Raw genomic sequence first — 21,426 nt, 5'->3', positions numbered from 1 at the left:
AAAGAAGAGAAAACGTGAGGAAAATCTAAAATTAGAAGTGGATGTAGACATTAGAAATGCAGGAAGTATGTAGTATATTTCTTCATATTCAAGTCCATTTGTACAGCAAGCATTTGCTAACCTTGATGAGATCTCTTACAGTTGTATACTCTCTATCATGCCTTCTGTCATACATATCACATATACCACTGGGAACTACACACCAAGTTGAAGCTTTAGGAAGGCAGTTTGCTATAGACATCAAAGAATAAAAGACAAATCACAGATCTGAGCAGCCATCTTGTACAGAGAGAAAAGATTTGCCCAAGGACAAGTTTATAGAGACAAAGATTAATGGCTGATACTAACTGCTAATAGATCTTGGGTTTCTTTGTGAAGTGATAAAAATATTCTGATATTGGTAGTGATGATGATTGAGGATAGTGACAGAAGAGTGATGATGGTTGCAAAACACAATGAATATACTGAACACCACTGAAATGTATGTACACTTTTTCAAAATGGTGAGTTTTATGTCATGTGAAGTATATCTTTATTTTTTAAATGTTATAAAAATTTTGGCCCAGGAGTTAAGAATCCAAAATTCTACTTCCTGGATTATTTGACTTATTTGATATACGATGACATTTTATCAATTCTTAGTAAAAGAAAAAAAAAAAGAACAGCAATATAGAGATTTACTCTCTAAAACTGAATGTATTAAATTTAAAGGAAAAATTGAGAAACAACCTTATGTTAAGTCCCCATTTTTAAAAATTTTATCGATTCATTAATTCCAGAATGCTGGAACCACTGGATAATCTCTCATTTCAGTCATCACGGCACATGGTACAATGAGCAGAATTCTTTAGTTTAATGTAGCTCCACTTGCCTGTTTTTGCTTAAGCTGCTTGTGCTTTTAGTGTCATAGCCAAGAAATTAGTGCCTAGACCAATGTTATGAAACTCTTTCCTATGTTTTTTCCTAGGAGTTCTACAGCTTTAGGTCTTAACATCTAAAATTGTAATCCATTTTGTGTTTATTTTTATAGGTTATATATGTTTAATGGTTTGGCTTACAGCAGAGTGGTAAAAATAAAAGAACATTTTCTTTTAAAAATGTAAAACTTGAAAATGTATCACTTTTGATATAAAGAGATATTTTAATTCTCTTTTCTCAAGATGATTTTACATTGTTTATGGATTTTGCCCTGAAGTACATGCTGTGCAGATGTCACATGTAGACAAGGTTCCTCCCCTCTCAGAGTTTATATCCTAGTAAGTTCTTTAGCTTCCACCAGTCCACCTGGAATACAGCTTCTAAAGTTTTTCTGGAGCAAATATTTGGAACTGATTATGTTTCTAAACTTTAATGTGCATTCATATTCCTGGCGATCTTATTAAAATGCAAATTCTGATTCAGTTGGTCTACCTAAGGCCTGAAAGCCTATGTTTTTAACAGGCTCCCAGGAGATGTTGATGTTGCTGATGTGGAGACCACATTATTAAGAAGCAATGGTTTAGATGAAATGGAAGTAAGGGAAAATATCTGAGTTTCTGAAAATTGATGCCACTAACAGTACTGCATGACTGGTGTATAACTTATTGTGTGATAGTTCCTTGACTGTGTAGGGAAGGAAAGACTTTCCCTACTCCCCTAGGTTCAATATCTGGGTCTATAAAATAAATTCACAACAGGTGGATTAATAGGAGAAAAGGTAAATAAATTTATTAGTTTTTAATATGCAGACTGGGGAATATCCCCCAAGACAGTGAGATTTGAGAACTTATGTACTGTCTTCATAGGGGAAAGGGGCATATAGACAACTTAGGGGAGAGTAGATGATTTTTAGGAAAAATGAATGAACTGTTAGTAGAATAGATGGGAGATATGAGTTTGTGGAAAAACTTGTCTGGCTATGGAATCAACTTCTAGTCTTCTTCCTGGTGATGAGTAAATCCTGGGGAGGGGATTTATGACAAAAATGAGTTTTTCTTGGAGGATCTGTCTTTAGGCAGATAGAGGGAGTTCAGAGAAAACTTTTGTTGTTTTTCAAGTACCTTCAGTCAAAATAATCAGTATACTAAAGCAGCATGTTTTGGGATATGTCCAGAATTCCTTCAACTTCTATACTAAATTCAAATGCTTGCTTCTCACTATTGGAACTTTTCCTCTAACATACTGTTGTTTTTTAAACATTAGGGGGCTTAGCTCTTCTTAGGGGGGATATATCTCTGTGAACAATTCACATCTTCATTAGTATTATGAATATCTATACTCAGTAATTGACTCTGGACTTTGGGAGGAATTGCAAATCCAGTGAAAGATTTCTTTGCTCTTTGATCATGACAAAATCCTTGGACAAATACAAATGTGGAAAATCATGCTTGTAAAATAATTTCCTAAAATATTTAGATCTCATTGAGGAGCAATTAATAGTAAATACAGAAATGGTTATATAAAATCCAAATGCTAATGTTAAGTACTTAATCTACCACTAAGTAAAAGCCTGGTCAAAAAAGACCCATCTTGCACCTGAATACATGTTGAAAAATCGACATTTGCATGCCCAAGACTTGTTTGAAAAGGCGATTATGGTCTCACAAGTAAATCATAAGAATTTTTTAAATTTTGTAAATGCTGTATTTATATGACAGACAAGAACCACTCTGAAGGAATCATTATGGTTTGGGAAATGATATGCAATTTCAAAATCATCTAAATCATTTCAATTGCCTGTATTTACATTTATATAATGGGTATTTATAATGGTGATTATTTTAGAACTTACCTTGTTTTCCAGAATCTCACATTGGTTTCTATGGGAACAAGAATGGCTCTGAAGAAGAGCGTTTTTTAAGAACTCTTTCACATTCAGTGACTGCTAACTGAACTGCAAATTCTATTTGTCTGTTAACATTTTTTTAACTCTTAAATTTTAATACAGAAATAAAAGTTGGGCATTCTAGCTACATAATTCATTTGAAACAATAAAAGCTATTTTTTATGAAACATCTGGCACATTGAAACATTTGAAAACAAAATAATGAGCTTTAGGAACTAGTAATCTGTTGACTTTTTAAAATTCATTAGTGATTAATCCATATTGGCCATGTGCTTGTACCTGGAAAATTCTGTAAAAAAAAACTTCATATGATATATTGTTTCAATACATTTTCCACTGCCATATATATTTATATCACATATATTTATATGTTTTCTTACTTTTGTAAAAATCCTTTTAAAAAGCAGTGCAAAATGTTCTGCATTTAAAGTAATCCTCTGCCATTGCCTCACCCATCCTGTGCTATTATTTACACTTGTACTGTGTTGCACCTTTACCATATTCTCACCAGCTGGAACTTATTTTTTACTATTTTTGAAACAAGCTCATAAGTCTTCATATTTCAATTTTTCTTTTTCTTGGACTAGATTTTTAGATCATAAAAAGCCCAACTTGTAACTTATGTATTTGTGCAGTTTACTCTATTTAATATTTCCCCAGTTTCATGTTTTCTCATAAACTTTATTTTTTTAATTCCCTGGAGAAATGATATTTTAGTATATTTTTATTTAATTCCTTCTTAAAGTAATTAAAACCCACTGAAAATAAGAGAAACCTATTTCATAAAAGAGCACTAAAACTAAATTTTTGTTACATCCAAACTGTAAAAGATGCTGGTTGAAAGCACATGGCATCCCATAACCAGCTTATGTAATAGCTACTCCAGTTATTGCTGACATATAATCCGTGCCTTAAATCCAGAAAGTACAGGTTGATGGCAGACTGCCAGGCAGGGTGGAATAAACGAGTGGTTTTTTACCTTTCTTGGGTTAGTGGATTTCTGCTTGCGATCAGTGTGGCCTTGGCTGATGTAAAGATTGCTAGAGACTAATGATGGCAGTTTGAGAAGTGAAGCTGCTGGCATTGTGTAACCAAGAGACCGTCCTGTAACTCACTGACCTGGATAAAGTTCAAGAGATTATTATTTTTCTTTCTTAAAAGTATTTTGTATTCAGATTTGAATTTATGAAATAAATAGATTACTATGCTTTGAAAAATGGAAAGATAAACACTTATGGGAAGTACATAACCAAATGTTTTGGGGAAATGATTTGGCCCTTCTAATTTTGAAAACTCAATTTTGTTTTTGGGGTTTTTTAAATTTTATTTTAACTTCATTTAAAGTTTTATTTTTTATTACAGTTTACATTTTATATTATTTTGTATCAGTTTCAGGTGGACAGCATAGTGGTTAGACAGTCATTTACCTTACAAAGTGATCACCGATATTTCAAGTACCCACCTGGCACCTTACATAGTTATTACAATATTATTGACTGTATTCCTTATGCTGTATAAAAGTTCATTTTGAAGTGAAGCAGAAAACAAGCTGAAAAGTAAAAGCAAGTAGTATGTTAGTCTTCAGAAGAGAAATTTTATCTCAAAAAGTATTTGAATCTGAAGGTGAGGAATATGATGATCTATCAGGCTACTCAAAGTGGAGTCCATGGACCAGTACCCAGCTGAGATAAGTACAAAAAGTGAGCATAAGCATTTGAAAACTTTAAGTTGACATGCCACTTCATCTAACTTTGTGATTTTGCATTTTACAAAAATCAGCCCATGCTATTTGGGAATTTAAAAAATTTTACCTTTATGTACTACAATTAGTTTGAGATGCAGTGATCTAGCACAAATTACTGTAAGCCAGGAAAAAAAGAATGCCATTTGAACTTCATAGTATTGAAAATAACTTATCCCATGTAATTCTATCTGAAAGCTTGGAAGTGAAGGATTTTTATCTCTTTCTAACCCTAGAAAAAAACACTTATTTTCATTAGATTACACCCAAAGAGGCTGAAACAGATATTCTCTCCATTGCAGATATAAAAACAACAGTGCTTAAGTGATATTACACAATTACCATCAAATTTTAGCCAAGTTAAGTGAAGACTATTGCATAGGACTTGTTTGGTATTCTGATGAACAAAATAAAAACACCCGAGATTGATTGCGGCAACAAATGGGCTAAACTGTATTTGCTATTTCAGATGGCAGTGTTTTGTCTCAACGTATCAGGAGGAAAAGCATTGTATTTAGTCTTTTGAGGGATCACCGGTGAAGCTACATATGCTAAAAAAAAACCAAAGTGAAGAATTGGAAGGAATTCAATAAGCCAGAACCAAAATTAAACAAACAGAATGAAGAAAGATTAAAGTAGGAATGCATATATAGTTCGGCTAAAGAACCAGTAGAGCAGAAAAGGTATAAAAATCTCAAAATAGAAAGGACTTGCTACCTTGGACTACAAATAGGAGAAATAAAATGAAAATATGAAAGGGAAAGTTTAGAACACATTGGGAATTTTTGTTAATTGTTAAAGTATTAGGTTAGCCGAAGGGGTGCCCAATAAAGACATTTAAAACCTCACTGAGCAAAGCTTTGGACATTGTATTGCGGAGATCAACACTTCAATGGCAAAGCTCAACCATGAGGTCTTTTCCAGCTCTGATTTCTACTATCCCATAGCTCTGTGAAGAATAAATGAGTTGCTAAATTGCATGATCAACCCAGACAAAACTCAACACAAGGGTAAATCACCTGACAAAACAATAATGTCAGACAAAATTGAAACAGGCCCCTCTAAAAGGAAACAAACAAACAAACCCCCCTAAATCTTGCATCATACCCCAAAGACAACAAATTCAGGCTCTGGCAACCTACCCAGAGGAATAAATTCCAGGGACAGGACCCTTCAGTCAGCAAACCCAACACACAGGTTGGGAGATTTCAACTTTTCAGCTAACTTTACAAAACTTCCAGCTCATCATAGTACTAGAGTAGGCTTAAGAGTGAAATGGAAAAGAAATCTATTAAAGAGCCCAGTCTATGATTGAACTAATTTACTTATTCCTCTTTTTGTTAGATTGGTTTCATTCTATTACAGTTGTCACAGCTTTTCCCCTTTGCTCTCCCCTACCCCCTCCCTCCCCACGCCGCTCTCACAGTCAACCCCCACTTTGTTGTCCATGTCCCTAGGTCCTTTATACATGTTCCTTGACTAGACCGTTTCTCTTCTTCCCCACATCATCCTCTTTCCCCTTCCCCTCTAGTCACTGTCAGTCTGTTCCTTGTTCTCATGCCTTTGGTTCTATTTTGCTCATTTGTTTGTTTTGTTCATTCGGTTCCTGTTATAGGTGAGATCATATGGTACTTGTCTTTCACCGTCTGGCTTATTTCACTTAGCATAATACTCTCTGGTTCCATCCATTCTGTCACAAAAGGTAGGACTTCTTTCTTTCTGCTACATAGAACTCCATTATGTAAATTTACCACAGTTTTTTGATCCACTGATTTACTGATGTGCATTTAGGTTGTTTCCAGCACTTGGCTATTGTAAATAATGCTGCTATGAACATTGGGGTGCATAGGTTCTTTTGAATTGGTGTTTCGGGATTCTTCCAGTATAATCCCAGCAGTGGAATTGCTGGATCAAAAGGCAGTTCCATTTTTAGTTTTCTGAGGAAATTTCATACTGTTTTCCATGGTGGTTGTACCAGTCTGCATTCCCACCAACAGTGCACTAGGGTTCCCTTTTCTCCACATCCTCGCCAGCACTTGTTGTTTGTTGATTTGTTGATGATGGCCATTCTGACAGGAGTGAGGTGGTATCTCATTGTGGTTTTAATTTGCATCTCTCTGATGGCTGGTGATCTTGAGCATCCTTTAATATACCTATGGGCTATCTGTATGTTCTCCTTAGAGAAGTGTGTTCAGATCCTTTGCCCATTTTTAATTGGATTGTCTGCCTTCCTAATGTTGAGTCATATGAGTTCTTTATATCTTTTGGAGATCAATCCCTTGTCTGAGGTATCATTGGCAAACATGTTTTCCCATACAGTTGGTTCCCTTTTCATTTTGTTGATGTTTTCTTTAGCTTTGCAGAAGCTTTTTAGTTTGATATGTTTATTCTTTCCTTTATTTCCCTTGCTCTAAGAGATATATTGGCAAAAATATTGTTGCATGGGATATCTGAGATTTTCCTGCCTATGTTTTCCTCTAGGACTTTATGGTGTCACAGCTTAGATTTAAGTCTTTTATCCATCTTAGTGTATGGTGTAAGTTAGTGGTCTAGTTTCATTTTTTTTTTTTTTTTTTTGGATGTTCCTGCCCAGTTCTCCCAACACCATTCATTGAAGAGGTTATTTTTACTTCATTTTATGCTTCTGCCCTCTTTGTCAAATATTAAATGATCATAGAGACATGGGTTTATTTCTGGGCTCTCTATTCTGTGCCATTGATCTATGTATCTGTTCTTATGCCAGTACCAGATTGTTTTGGTTACAGTGGCCTTGTAATATAGTTTTATGTCAGGTATTGTGATTCCTCCTACTATGTTCTTTCTCAAGATTGCTGAGGCTATTTGGGGCCATTTATGGTTCCATATAAATTTTTGAAATATTTGTTCTAAATCTGTGAAACATGTCATTGGTATTTTAATAGGGATTGCATTGAGTCTATAGATTTCTTTGGGTAGTATGGACATTTTAATGATATTAAATCTTCTAGTCCATGCACATGGTATATGCTTCCATTTATTTGTGTCTTCTTGATCTTAGGGAGAAAGCTTTTAGTTTTTTCCCATTGAGTATGATATTGGCTGTAGGTTTCTTGTATACGGTCTTTATTATGTTGAGGTATGCTCCCTCTGTTCCCAGTATGCTGAGCGTTCTTATCATAAATGGGTATTGTATTTTTCAAATGCTTTTTTAGCATCTATTGACATGATCATGTGATTTTTGCCTTTCATTTTGTTTCTGTGGTGTATTACATGTATTGATTTGTGAATATTGTACCATCCTTGCATCCCTGAGATGAATCCCACTTGATCGTGGTATATGATCTTTTTACTGTATTGCTGGATCTGGTTTGCCAGTATCTTGTTGAGGATTTTAGCATCTATGTTCATCAGCAATATTGGTCTATAGTTTTCTTTCTTTGTTGTGTATTTACATGGTTTTGGAATTAGAATAATACTGGCCTTATAGAAAGAGTTTGAAAGTCTTCCCCTTTCTTGAGTTTTTTAAAGTAGTTTTAGAATGATAGGAGTTAGCTCTTCCCTAAATATTTGGTAAAATTTGCCTGTGAAGCTGTCCTGTCCAAAGCTTTTATGTGCCAGGAGTTTTTTGATTACTGCTTCAATTTCATTAGCTGTTACCTGTCTTCAGGCTTTCTGCTTTTTCTTGATTCAGCTTTGGAAGATTATATGTTTCTAGAAATTTGTCCATTTCACCAAGGTTGTCATATTTCTTGACATATAGTTGTTTGTAGTAATTTCTTATAATCCTTGTATATTTGTGATCAGTTGTAATTTCTCCTTTTACATTTCTGATTTTGTTTATTTGAGTCCTTTCTTTTTTTTTCTTGAGGAGTCTGGTTAAAGGCTTGTTGATTTTGTTTGTCTTTTCAAAGAACAAGCACCTGGATTTATTGATCCTTTAACTTGTTCTTTTAGTCTGTATGTCACTTAATTCTGCTCTGATCTTGGTTATTTCCTTCCTTCTACTTGCTCCACGCTTTCTTTGTTGCTGTTCCTCTACTTCTTATAGATGTATAATTGTTCATTTGAAATTTTTAAATCTTTTTTAGGTAGACTTGCATTGCTATGAACTTCCCTCTCAGGACTGCCTTTGCTGTGTCCCATAGGTTTTGGGCTGTTGTGTGTTCCTTTTCATTTGTTTCCAGAAACTTTTGATTTCTTCCTTGATCTCATTGTTAACCCATTCATTGTCTAATAACATGTTATTCAGTCTCCATGAATTTGAATGTTTTTGAGTTTTTCCCTTGAGGTTGGTTTCTAGTTTCAAGCCTAACATATTTATTCATTCTACATGGATTTATGGAACATGTACTATAGGCCAGCAGTACTCTGGGGGGGGGTACATGGGTGAACAAAACAGACAAGATATCTGTCTTGTGGCACTTACATTTTAGTGTGAAGAACAATAAGCAACACAGGATAATATATCATAAGTTAATGAGCGGGAAGTGTTAAGGCAGGTTAAAAAGCAGGGTAAGGAAGATGAAGTTTGGGTGGAATCTGGGCAGTTGATTATATTTATTAGTGGAGAAGGAGAGACATCTGAGCAAGAATTGAAGGCAGTGAAAGGAGCTGGCCAGTTGGATATTGGAGGAAGAGAATTCCAGGCTGAGGAAACATCAAGTGCAGCAGGAACGTTGGAACAGAGCTACTGTGTCTGAGGAACAGGAAGGAGGCCAGTGTGGCTGGAGGAGAGTGAGCATAGGTAAGACTATTAGGAGTATCGTCAGAGAGGACTTGTAGGCCATTAAGACCTCATTTTTAACTCCGTCTGAGTAAACTACCCTCAATATCTTGAATCAAGAATCTCAGGACCTCAGTGAAGAAACTAATTCACACCAGATGTCAACCTTCCTGGGAAACTACTCCACCCACACATCAGCAGTGTTTCTGTGAGCTCCTTTAGATTGTTCAAGAGGTAAGTTTTAATAATGTCAGCATCATCCAGCAGTGTGTCTCTTAATGTGTTCATGTGTCCTCTAGTTACAGCTACTGAGAATGAGGAAGAATCATCAAATTTGGAAATATGGATATTTGCTTGGATTTATTCTCATATGAGCAATGAAAAATCCAAACAAAATTACATTTGTGATTTTCATATAATATTTATACGTATATGAAATATGTGTTCTGTCACAGAAAATAAGCCCCTAAATATCAGCCATCCTATTATGAGCTCACGCTCTATGAAACCTAATCTTTACTAGGGGCTTGATAAACATTTAAAGTTTAGGAGGAGCTTAAAAACCAATTTCAAAGACAAAAATAGAATCGCCTCTGAGAAGTAAAGGCAATATTAAAGGAATTATTAGATGTTTTTAGATATTTTGAAAAATATTGTTATAAAATTAAAGGTTAAGTTAGAAAAACACTGTTATTGTTCATTAATTGAAAAAATATGTTGAATGCCTGTTATGTGCCAGGCAAATTTTCTAGACCCTATAGATAGGACAGTGAACAACATATGAGAACCTGCCATCTAATATGTTACTCCATTAAGATTCATCTCAGGCAGTTTACCAGATCATCCCTGTGTAACAATATGTAGTTGAGGATGTGGGCTGGAGGGTCCATCGGCAACCCAGCATTACCTGTTAAGATGGGACATGGTCAAGAAAGGATGCTTCATGACCTGTCCCCATCTGGTCATTCACCCTTTGAAAATCCTTAGGCAGATACCGCAAACTGACTCTCAGGAACGTTCAAGAGGGCGTTTGAGTTATAGGTATGTTGTCCAATATTATAGCTACCAGCCACAGGTGACTACAGAGCAGTTGAAATGCAGCTAGTCCAAACTGAGATGTGCTCGAAATATAAAGTGTACTGGATTTTGATGACTCACTATGAAACAGAGAATGTAAACTATTTCAAAAAACTTTGTATTGACTGCATGTTAAAATGATAATATTAATTTATCTTGTTTCTTTTTACATTTTTATGTGTCTACTAGGAAATGTAAGTTATATACGTGGCCCAGATTCTGCTGGGTTAGGGGATGTGCGTTTGATTCCCAGATCAGCTCAGTGCTATTGAATGACAATGGCTGACTCTTATTGAGTATTCAACTCATTAATGGAAATCTCTCTTCTGAGCATATTATTTGTGCTGAAATATTTAATCCTCATAATAACCCTGTAAAGAACCATTTCTCCAGATGAATAATTTGAGGCACAGAAAGGTCAAGAAACTTGCCAAAGGCTACAAAGACCAATGACCAACGAGGTTTTAAAACTAATGCAGTGGCTCTCAACCCTGTGTTCTATCTCCTGCAGGGCTTGTTAAAACACAGATTGCCGATCTGACTCGTTTGATCTGGGGTGTAACCTGAGAATGTGTATCTCTAACAAAGTGTTCAGGTGATGTTGATGCTTACTGATTTGCAAACCACATTTGGGAACTTTTGGTCTAGTACCACCTACCTTCAATCTTAAGAAAGTCCTCAGCCCTTTTACCTTAAAGTGTGAATATTTCACAAACCTACCTCACATACCATAATATTTAATGTTTCAAAGTATACAGCTCGTAGGTTTTTAGTATATGCACAATTTTGCAACTTACCATCACTATATAATTACAGAACATTTCCACCACTCCAGAAAGAAATACAATACCCGTTAGCAGTCACTCCGTTTTCCCTTCCTCACGGTCCTGGCAACCACTAATCTACAATAGTTTCTTCATCTATGGATTTGCCTATTTTGTATTTTTCATACAAATAGAGTCATATAACATGTGGTCCTTTGTTCCTGATTTCTTTCCCTTAGCATAATGGTTATAACATGTGTCAGCACTTCATTCCATTTTATGGTCAAAAAATATAAAATTGTGTGGACACTCCAGAGTTAGTTTATTTAGTCATCAGTTGATGCACATTTGGGTTGTTTCTACTTTTTGGTTATTATGAATTTGTATGGATGTATGCTTTCATTTTTCTTGGGATATATCTAGAAGTAGACCAAGTAGAAATGGAATTGCTGACTCATGGTAACCCTGTTTAACTTTTTGAGGAGCTATCAAACTTTTTCCATGGCACTGTACCATTTTACATTCCCATTAACAATATATGAGGGTCCTAGTTTCTCTACAACCTTGTCAGCACTTCTGATTGTCTGTCATTTTGATTATAGTCATTGAAGTGACTATAAAGTGGTATTTCATTGTGTGTCAGTTTTTTTATGGCTTAGGTACATTTTAATGTTTTTCTTTCAGAATATTTCATTGTGGCTTTGATTTGCATTTGCCTAATGACTAATGATGCTGTTCATCTTTTCAAGTGCTTATTGGCTATTTCTATATCTTCTTTGGAGAAATGTCTATTTAAATCCCTTGCCCATTTTTAAATTGAGTTAATTTTTTTTTTTTGGTTTTTCAATTACAGTTGTCCACTTTTCCCCTAATTTCTCTCCCCCACCCAACCCACCCCCTCTCCCGCAATCATATCCCTCCCCGTTGTCCATGTCCATGAGTCATTTATACAGGTTTTTTGACTAAACCCTTCCCTTACTTATCCCCCTTCTCTCCCTCTCCCCTCCCCCCTATTGACTGCTATTCTGCTCTTTGTTCTATTTAGTTCTTTTGTTTGTGTTGTTCTTTAGTTTCCTGTATTAGGTGATATCATATGGTATTTTTCTTTCTTTGCCTGGCTTATTTCACTAAGCATAATTCTCTTTACTTCCATCCATGTTGTTGCAAATGGCAGGAGTTCCTTCTTTCTCTCTGCTACATAGTATTCCATTGTGTAAATGTACCACACTTTTTTGATCCATTCATCTACAGATGGGCACTTAGGTTGTTTCCAGCACTTAGCTATTATAACCAGTGCTGCAATGAACATAGGGGTGCATAAGTTCTTTTGAATTGGTGTTTCAAGATTCTTCGGGTATAATCCTAGTAGTGGAGTCGCTGGTTCAAAAGGCAGTTCCATTTTTAATCTTTTGAGGTAATTCCATACTGTTTTCCATAGTGGCTGCACCAGTCTGCATTCCCACCAACAGTGCAGTAGGGTTCCCGTTTCTCCACATCCTCGCCAGCACTTGTTGTTTGTTGATTTGTTGATGATGGCCATTCTGACAGGAGTGAAATGGTATCTCATTGTGGTTTTTATTTGCATCTCCCTGATGGCTAATGATATTGAGCATTTTTTCATGTGTCTATGGACCTTCTGTATGTCCTCTTTGGAGAAGTGTTTGTTCAGGTCCATTGCCCATTTTTTAATTGGGTTGTTTGTTTTCTTGATGTTGAGTCATATAAGCTCTTTATATATTTTGGAAATCCGTCCCCTGTCTGTGATGTCATTGGCAAATATGTTTTCCCATATGGTTGGTTTCCTTTTCATCTTGCCGATGTTTTCTTTTGCTGAGCAGAAACTCTTTAGTTTGATGTAATCCCATTTATTTATTTTTTCCTTTATTTCTCTTGCTTTAGGAGATGTATCCATGAAAAAATTGTTACGTGAGATATCTGATATTTTCTTGCCTATGTTTTCCTCTAGGACTTTTATGGTGTCAAGGCTTACATTTAAGTCTTTGATCCATCTTGAGTTTATTCTCGTGTGTGGTGTAAGTTGGTGGTCTAGTTTCATTTTTTTGCAGGCCCTATCCAGTTCTCCCAGTACCATTTGTTAAAGAGGCTCGACTCACTCCATTTTATGTTCCTTCCTCCTTTATCAAAGATTAGTTGACCATAGAGGCCTGAGTTTATTTCTGGACTCTCTATTCTGTTCCACTGATCTATATGTCTGTTCTTATGCCAGTACCAGACTGTTTTGATCACAGTGGTTTTGTAGTATTGTTTGATATCTGGTGTTGTGATTCCTCCTGCTGTGTTCTTCTGTCTCAAGATTGCTTTTGCTTTCGGGGTCTTTTTTGGTTCCATATGAATTTATGGAGTATTTGTTCTAGGTCTGTGAAATATGTCATTGGTATTTTAATAGGGATTGCATTGAATCTGTAAATTGCTTTGGGTAGTACGGCCATTTTGATGATGTTGATTCTTCCCATCCAAGAACATGGTATTTCCTTCCATTTTTTTGTATCTTCCTTAATTTCTTTCTTCAATGTTATGTAATTTTCAGAGTACAGGTCTTTTATCTCTTTGGTTAAGTTTACTCCTAGGTACTTTATTTTTCTTGTTGCTATAGTAAATGGTATTTTCTTTTTTGTCTCTGTCTCTGCTATTTTATTGTTGGTGTACAGAAATGCCTTAGATTTCTGTATATTTATTTTGCACCCTGCTATTTTGCCAAAGTCACTTATTATATCAAGTAGTCTTTTAGTGGAGTTTATAGGATTTTCTAGGTATACTATCATGTCATCTGCATATAATGAAAGTTTTACTTCCTCTTTCCCAATTTGGATGCCTTTTATTTCTTTTTCTTGTCTGATTGCTGTGGCTAGGACTTCCAACACTATGTTGAATAGGAGTGGAGAGAGTGGACAACCTTGTCTAGTTCCTGAATTCAGGGGGAATGCTTTTAGTTTTTGTCCATTGAGTATGATGTTGGCCTCAGGCTTCTCATATATAGCCTTAATTATGTTAAGGTATGCTCCCTCTATTCCCATTTTGCTGAGTGTTTTCATCATAAATGGGTGTTGTACTTCATCAAATGCTTTTTCTGCATCTATTGATATGATCATGTGATTTTTGTCTTTCATTTTGTTTAGGTGATGTATTATATTTATTGATTTGTGAATATTAAACCATCCTTGCATCCCTGAAATGAAGCCCACTTGATCGTGATGTATGATCTTTTTGATGTATTGCTGGATCCTGTTTGCCAATATTTTATTGAGGATTTTAGCATCGATGTTCATCAGTGATATTGGCCTGTAGTTTTCTTTCTTTGTTGTGTCTTGACCTGGTTTGGGGATTAGAATAATACTGGCTTCATAGAAAGAGTTTGGGATTTTCCCCTCTTCTTGGATTTTTTGGAACAGTTTGAGGAGGATAGGAGTTAGTTCTTCCCTGAATGTTTTGTAGAATTCGCCTGTGAAGCCATCCGGTCCAGGGCTTTTGTTTGCAGGGAGATCTTGGATTACTGTTTCAATTTCCTTCTTTGCTATTGGTCTGTTGAGACTTTCCACTTCTTCTTGATTCAGTTTTGGAAGGTTGTATGTTTCTAGAAATTTGTCCATTTGTTCTAGATTGTCAAATTTCTTGCCATACAGTTGTCTGTAGTAATTTCTAAGTATCATTTGTATTTCTGTGGTATCAGTCATGATTTCTCCTCTTTCATTTCTGATTTTGTTTGGTATTCTCCCTTTTTTTCTTGATTAGACTGGCTAGAGGTTTGTCGATTTTGTTTATTTTTTCGAAGAACCAGCTCCTAGTTTTGTTTATCTTTTGAATTGTTCGTTAGTCTCTATGTCATTTAGTTCTGCTCTGATCTTGATGATTTCATTCCTTCTTCTTGCCCTAGGCTTTGTTGTTGTTGTTCTAGTTCTTGTAGCTTTATGGTTAGGTTTTTTTATTTGAGATTCCTCTATCCTTTTTAGATATGCCTGTATTGCTATGAACTTTCCTCTCAGGACTGCTTTTGCTGTGTCCCACAGGTTTTGGGCTGTTGTGTGCTCATTATCATTAGTTTCTAGAAATTTCTTGATTTCTTTTTTGATGTCATTGTTAATCCATTCATTATTTAATAGCATGTTATTCAATCTCCATGAGTTTGGGTGTCTTTGATTGTTTTCTCTGAGGTTGATTTCTAGTTTCAAGGCATTGTGATCTGAAAAGATGCTTGATATGATTTCAATTTTCTTGAATTTGTTGAGGCTTGTTTTGCGTCCTATCATGTGGTCTATCTTTGAAAATGTCCCATGTGCCTTTGAAAAGAATGTATATTTTGCTTCTTTGGGGTGGAAAGTTCTATATATATCAATTAGGTCCATGTGGTTTAGTGTGTTGTTCAATGCTTGTATATCCTTGGTGTTTCTTTGCTTTGATGATCTGTCTATTGTTGATAATGGAGTGTTGAAGTCCCCTACTATGAGTGTGTTGTTGTTGATATCCTTTTTGTGGTCTTCTAGTATTTGCTTTATGTATTTGGGTGCTCCTATGATGGGTGCATATATGTTTATCAATGTCATATCTTCTTGATGGATTGTTCCTTTAAGTATTATGAAATGTCCTTCTTTGTCTCTTTTTATTGCCCTTGCATTGAAATCTGTTTTGTCTGGTATGAGGACTGCTACCCCGGCTTTTTTTTCCGGTCCGTTTGCTTGGAATATTTTTTTATATCCCTTTACTTTCAGTCTGTGTAAATCTTTTGTTTTGAGGTGTGTTTCTTGTAGACAGCAAATATGTGGGTCCTGTTTTCTTATCCATTCCATTACCCTATGTCTTTTAATTGGAGCATTTAATCCATTTACATTTAAGGTTATTATTGACGTGTATTTATTCATTTCTCTTTGTACCTCTGTTCCTCTCCTCTCTTGTTCTTATCTTCTTTTTTCTTAGAACACACCCTTTAGCATCTCTTGCAATGCTGGTTTGGTGGAGATGTATTCTTTCAGTCTTCCTTTGTCTGAGAAACTCCTTATTTCACCTTCTATTTTGAATGAGAGCCTTGCTGGGTAGAGTATTCTTGGTTGTAGACCTCTGTTTTTCATTGCTTGAAATATTTTTGACCATTCCCTTCTGGCTTGTAATGTTTCTGTTGAGAAATCAGTTGATAGCCTTATCGGAGCTCCCTTGTATGTTATTTGCTGTTTTTCTCTTGCTGCTTTTAGGATTCTCTCTTTGTCTTGAAATGTTGCCATTTTAATTATGATGTGCCTTGGAGTGGGTTTTTGGGGGTTCCTCTTCATTGGAACTCTGTGCTTCCTGAACTTGTATAACTTTTTCTCTCGTCAGGTTCGGAAAATTTTCTGTCACTATTTCTCCTATCAGTTTTTCAATTCCATGGTCCTTTTCTTCTCCCTTTCTAATTCCTATGATCCTGATATTATTCTTCTAATGCTATCCTGTAATTCCCTTACATCTTGTTCATATTTTTTCAATCTTTTTTTCATTTTGCTGTATTGTCTGGGAGTTTTTCTCTACATTATCTTCTAACTCACTAATCCGATCCTCTGCTTCGTTTAGTATGCTTTTGACTGATTCTACTGTGTTTTTCAGTTCAGAGATTGAATTCTTCAATTCTTCCTGGTTCTTGTTAACAGTTTCTATGTCTTTTTTTTATGCTGGTGTAGTGCTCTGCAAGTTCCCTGTAATTTTCTTGGAGCTGCTGGTAACTTCCTTGGAGGTTTTCATAGTTGTTTTTAAGGATGTCGAGTATATTGATCTTCTTTACCACCATTGTTTTGAATTTCATGTCTGACATTTGGGCTATGTCTATTTCATCTATCTCTCTTTCTGAGGATTCCTCTTTGCTTTTCATTGAGGGGTTATTTTTGTGTCTTACCATGTTGGATTCTTTTTATTTTTATTTATTTATTTGTTTGTTTTTTGGGGGAGGTGGTCTGCTTTGATTTCCCTCCTTTGTGGTGTGGGATTCTTTATGGGAGATCTGGGGGTCTCAGTGGTGCAGTCTCTTTGGTATCCTGAGCCTGATGTTCTTGAGTTACCCTTTATGTCGTTTGTTTATGCTGTCTGGTTATATTTCAGATGTTCTTTGATAGGATGTTCCTTCTGGCTAGTTGGTTGAGAGTCACTCTATCCACTTTGTCTTGAGTTCTTTTGTGGATATGCTGTTAAAAACATAAACACACAGCCCAGACAGGAGACCCACACCCTCAAAAAATATCCTCCACCCTCTATCCCGCTATCGTTAGCCAACGAGCCTGTATTAATATAAATGTAAAGAGATTAGAGCTTTTATACTATAAGAAGAATAGATAAGAGTTGTTTTGGGGGAGGAAAAATATAATTTTTGATAGAGGGGGTTATAGATTAATCATAGTTGATACTATGCAAGCCAGTAGGTAATATTTACATTGTATGTTAATAAAAATAGAAGAAAAGGATGGAAAAATGCATAATATAGTAAGAAAGTGAGATTGTATTGTATCAGGTTTATATAGTAATTATATTCTATTATTTAGAGTGATAGGGGGGCTAAACTAGACACACAAACAAATAAACAACAGTTGAAGAGAAAGGATGAGAAGGAGAGGTTATATGCAAGACGTTAGAGATAAAGTTTGTTTTTCTTTTTGGAAGGGGAGAAAAAAAGGAAAAAAAACGAGAAAAAAGAAGAAAGAAAGAAAGAAAGAAAGAAAGAAAGAAAGAAAGAAAGAAAAAGAAAGAAAGAAAGAAAAGAAAGAAGAAAGAAGAAGGAAAGAAAGAAGAAAGAGAGAAAAAAAAGTGAAAAAAAAAAAGGGATGTTTTTACTCAGTTTAGCCTTGGTGTGTCGTCTTCTTTTTCTGCATCCACAGCTAGTCTAGTGTGGCAGTTTAGAGGTTCTTGTTTCTTGCAGCAATGGTCTGCGCCTGCGGTTGCCGCAATGATGTGCGCCCACGGTTGCCGCACGGCGCGCTCCCTTGCTGCCCGCTGGAGCCAGCTGAGGTGTCCTTGCACGCGTGCGCCCCTATACGGGCGGGGCGGCCGAGAGCTTGCCCAGTGATTGGCGCTTATTGTTGCTGGGCTGGGGTGTTTCCGCGCTCGCGCCGAGGTCCCCGCACTCGTGTCCCTCCACGCACGGGTGGCCCTAGAGCTTGCCCCGTGATTGGCGCCTACTGTCCCTGGGCTGAGGTGTTTTCGAGCTCACGTGCCCGTGCCCTTAGTCCCGCTGAACCGAGCTCTGGGAGTTGGTCTCTCGGCTCTTAGGGTGGGGCCCTGGATACTTGTGCACAGTGGAAGTGAGCGTCTGTGAGTCACTGCCACCCGCTGTGCCCATGCCGAAGCCGCCCACCTTCCCTCACCCGTCTGGGTGGGCAAACAGAGCCTGAGCTAGTGGTCTGCTTTCCAGCCTGGAGCCCAGCACCCACGGGAGCTGGCTAGGGGTGTCTGCGCACGGTCCTCTGCGTGTTCAGTGGGCCCTCCCTGTGCCCGTTGGGGCCCTGATCTTATGTCCATTGGGGAGTGTCAGAGGGACGCCTGGACTCACTGCCCCACACACCTGGGCCAGTGAATGAGGGACTTCTCAATGCGTGCCCCCGGGACCCAAGGGTAGGGTTGGGGAGTGGATGAGCGCGCCTCTGTGCCTGAGCTCCTCAAGAATGGCCTACTACCCCCAAACTTTCCTCCCCTCTCCACCGTCCACTAGAGAAAAATATAAAGGAGAATTTTGTTCTCACTTGCCCGGCAGCACACTGTCTCCTGTCCTTCAGCGCCAATGCTACTTGGTTGAGTCCCGTCTCTGCCAGCGGGCAGAGATCGCTCTCCTCCCAACTCCTCTCTGGGGCAGCCTGTGGTCGCCAAAAAGCCTTTGTGTTCTTCCAGCTGCAGCTTGGGCAGCTGCCCCAGTCAGGAATCCCGTTTCGTCCCCTTTTCCTCCGCTTTCCTCACTAAACAGGTTGTTCCCAGATGGATTTTCTCTAATCCAGCAGTGCCATGGCTCAACTCCTGCCAGTGTCCAGCTGCTCACTGAGAAGTTCTGTCTGCAATTAGCCCAAACTGCAGACGGGTCTCAGGAGCCTGAAAGCGCAGCCTCCCCTTACTCCTCCGCCATCTTCCTTCCCTTGAGTTATTTTTTATTGTTGAGTTATGACTTCTTTATATATTCTTGTTATAAGTCCCTTATCATATATATATATGCATATATATAACTTGCAATTTCTCCCATTCTGTGAGTTGTCTTTTTACTTTTTTTCATAGTGCCCATTGAAGCAAAAAGTTTTAAACCTTTTTTAATTTATATATCTTTTAAATAAAAATTGTATGTATATAAGGTATATGACATGATTTGATATATATACATTGTGAATTGATTACTAGTTAAGCTAATTAACATATCTTCTCACATAATTACCATTAAAAAGCTTTTAATGTTAATGAAATCCATATCTATTTCCCATTTTATCACTTGTGCTTTTGAGTCTTTGCAAAATCAAGATTATGAAGATTTAGGTCTATGACCCATTTTTAGTTAATTTTTGTATGTTGTGTGAAATAAGGGTCCAACTTCATTTTTATGTGGATATCTGGTTATCCCACCACCATCTGTTGATCACAAGATCTTTAAAAAATTTAGATAAAAATACTTCAAAGGCTGTATTAATTACAATGTTTCTTTATATTAACTACAATACTTTTTTTCTTCCTTGAGTGCTTTCCTATTATTCTGTCGAAGCTTTGTAAGCACTGTATTTAAAACAAAACAAATGTCTTCTGAATTAAAACCTCAAGTGAGTAATGACTGACCACAGTAAGATAGGCTTATTCCATTGTACCCCCTCATTTACTGTTATATATTAAAGTACCTAGATCCATACCTGATGTCATCATATATTAATTCTTCCAGTCACACATACAGGATGAGGAACAAAGGAATGTTTATCCTCTATGATGCTTCTTTGTGATCTTATGATACCATTTTCCTCTTGTTTGTATTTATGATATCCATTCAACTGATGATATAAACACAAATTTGAAATGTGATGAGTTATTCTCATTTGCTATTGTAGTAATTGGATATATATAAAACAGAACAAAATAAGATGAATCCTAAAAAATTAAAAAGATTTTAAAAATGCAAATCCTACTGTGGGACTGACAGCAATTAATATACATAGATATTTCCTTTCCATAGGAAGTCAGGTAAATGGAATGTCAAATACATTGTCCAGATGTTGGAAGAGGGCTGCAGCGGGGGTAAAACTGTAGAATTGAAAAGGTGTGGGTGCATATGGCATCCAGAAAAACAAGAATTGTAAAGTATGAATTTTTTGGTATGTCTCTTAAACCAAGGGCTCCCAGATTAATGACAAGAATATTTAAGGTTCTGAGTAGATATAACTCTGTGGTGCATAATTGTAAGAGGAAGTTTTAGCAAGCTGTCTTAGCTTTAAAAATTCTCTTTTTTATTCCCTCTCTCCACAGTCATTAAGCTTATGACCATGTTTAGTTTATTTCTGAGGTTTATTTCTAGAGAAAGAAATAACTTGCTTAATGTAAATACTTTGCATTGTAAATTAATAAACTTTTCTGGTGATTTTATAGATCATAAGCCTAACCTTGTTTAGGTGTTTAGAAGTTCTGCATATAAGGACTAGGTGAGGAAGAAAATCCTAGGCTATCTTTGAGTCCAAGCAACATTGCTGAATAGAGTAATGATAATGAAATTAGAAACCGAGCCATAGAGCCTTGTGCATTTGTTCCAGAGTCACATTTTTATGCAATTAACTTCTGGTTAGTTACTCTCATGAGTCAAAGGGTAGCAATAAAACTTGAACCCAATTTTCCTTTTTTTTTTTTTTTTTTTGCATATTAACTGAATAGCCTCTTAGCACTAGAGAATTCTGGATAGGAAAATATGTTTCGTAATAATATGTTCATGGGAACTGATTCTAGTGTTGTGAAAATGCCCACTGAATTTTGTTACACATATCTGAAAGTTCCTGGAAAATAAATATTATTCACAAATAGGAATCTGATCAACATTTTTTATTTTTTTCAAATAAGAACTGAAAGCTAAAGGATATCATCATACAACTTCAAAGTAGAGATGATGAGTAGAAGATTTTAAAGTAATGTATTAGCTTAACCACTTCCCCCATGCTTATTACATTCTTTTCTGGTGTCATCATTCCTATGGTATGTTGTCTAAACTTCTAAAGCAGAAATGGTGTGCATGTCTGTATAGCTAACAGAAGTACTCAGGAGCACATGATTCACTCAAAGCAGTCTTGGAGATGAGAAGAGGGAGGAATCTCTAGGGATAAATGCAGTAGGAACAGTATTAAAG

This window comes from Furipterus horrens, unplaced genomic scaffold (assembly GCF_987537825.1).
Source record: "Furipterus horrens unplaced genomic scaffold, mFurHor1.1.pri manual_scaffold_9, whole genome shotgun sequence".
Classification (NCBI taxonomy): domain Eukaryota; kingdom Metazoa; phylum Chordata; class Mammalia; order Chiroptera; family Furipteridae; genus Furipterus; species Furipterus horrens.
The sequence above is the reverse complement of the archived record's forward strand: the minus strand, read 5'-3'. Positions refer to the sequence as shown.